Source organism: Cydia pomonella, chromosome 20 (assembly GCF_033807575.1).
Source record: "Cydia pomonella isolate Wapato2018A chromosome 20, ilCydPomo1, whole genome shotgun sequence".
In the NCBI taxonomy this organism is placed as follows: Eukaryota; Metazoa; Arthropoda; class Insecta; order Lepidoptera; family Tortricidae; genus Cydia; species Cydia pomonella.
This window is the reverse complement of record NC_084722.1, coordinates 2,774,370-2,775,643: the sequence shown is the minus strand read 5'-3', so window position 1 is coordinate 2,775,643 and position 1,274 is coordinate 2,774,370. Positions and strand designations below refer to the sequence as shown.

Sequence of the window (1,274 nt, the reverse complement as noted above, 5' to 3'; positions counted from 1 at the left end):
TCCATCGGAACAAAAAACATGACATTTACGCCTCGCGCCAAAAATCTAACGGCTCCTGTGCTGCCTCCTATAGTTCATGCACGCTCCCTATTTGGAAGCGTGAATGTAGGATGTTCAGAATTTCGAATACTTAATTCAAAAGTTTGCGGTAGGTACGAATGATTGCCGGCAAAACATCTGAACTCGCACTCATAAAGCGTCTTAATGAGTCAAATCGGCTAATATTTAAGACAAACAATGAAAAAAAAAAAAAACAAAAAGCCAACGACACGAGGTGTTCCCAGGCGGTCACCCATCCAAGTACTGACCTCGCCCGACGTTGCTTAACTTCGGTGATCGGACGAGAACCGGTGTATTCAACGTGGTATGGACGTTGGCGACTAGAATTTTGAAATTAGTATACAGTAGCGCCAAATATAACATCAGTGACGTCAACATGACGTGTCAGTTTTGTCTCGCTTATTGAAAGTGATATACGAGCCCCAATGCAGAAGAGTTCGTCAAGTCATAGATTATTAAGTATATGAATCTTATATCAACTCGTTTTATTTCTAGAAAGGCATTAGTAAAAAAAACAGACAGGAAAATGGGGACTACATTTATATGGAGACCCGCCGTCCTTTTTCCTCTTAACTATAGGTATTCGCGATAACGTCACGTTTTCATAAATAATAATAATTATGTGAATATGAAAAAAGGAAGGGATCATTTCGTCAATTATGAATACTGTTCATAATCTGTTGTTGTTGTTTTGTGTTATTGTGTGTTTTCCTTTAAAATTCATTTGTAGTTTTACATGTATGTAAAATGTATAATTGTTGGTGCAATAAAGAATATTTACTTACTTACTTACTGTTGTTACGATGCTACTGCTACTAGCCGAGTCTGAGCATTGAGGCTACGATTATCCAATAATTCTGCAGTCACATGCAATTGCAACCAAGGTTGCACGGGACACTCGGAATAGACGCGGTTATATAAGTATATAGGTAGTGCACGCACACATGAGTACCCTACCCACACCCATTTACAAAACACATTCACTTTCACAAAATAAGTGTTTAAGACGAAATCACCTATTCATACAAACGTAAACGTAGTTTCTGGATATTAACATTATCGAAAATATTTTGTCAATATGTGTTGTATAACCACAACTATGCCCGTACGTTTGATTTTATTCGAATTTTTAGTTAAGTATTATTAGAGTTAGGAGCGTTAAATTTTTTTAATGAGTTCTGTTTTTCGCTCCTAACTTTAAAAAAAAGGCATTT

At 36.7% G+C, this 1,274-nt stretch overlaps 1 non-coding gene across 1 annotated transcript; it reads right to left on the bottom strand.

The window, feature by feature from the left end:
- Positions 1-259: 259 nt before the first annotated feature.
- Positions 260-378, bottom strand: LOC133529427 (5S ribosomal RNA). Its single transcript, XR_009801134.1, has one exon. It is a non-coding gene; the product is annotated as a 5S ribosomal RNA (ribosomal RNA).
- Positions 379-1,274: the final 896 nt, after the last annotated feature.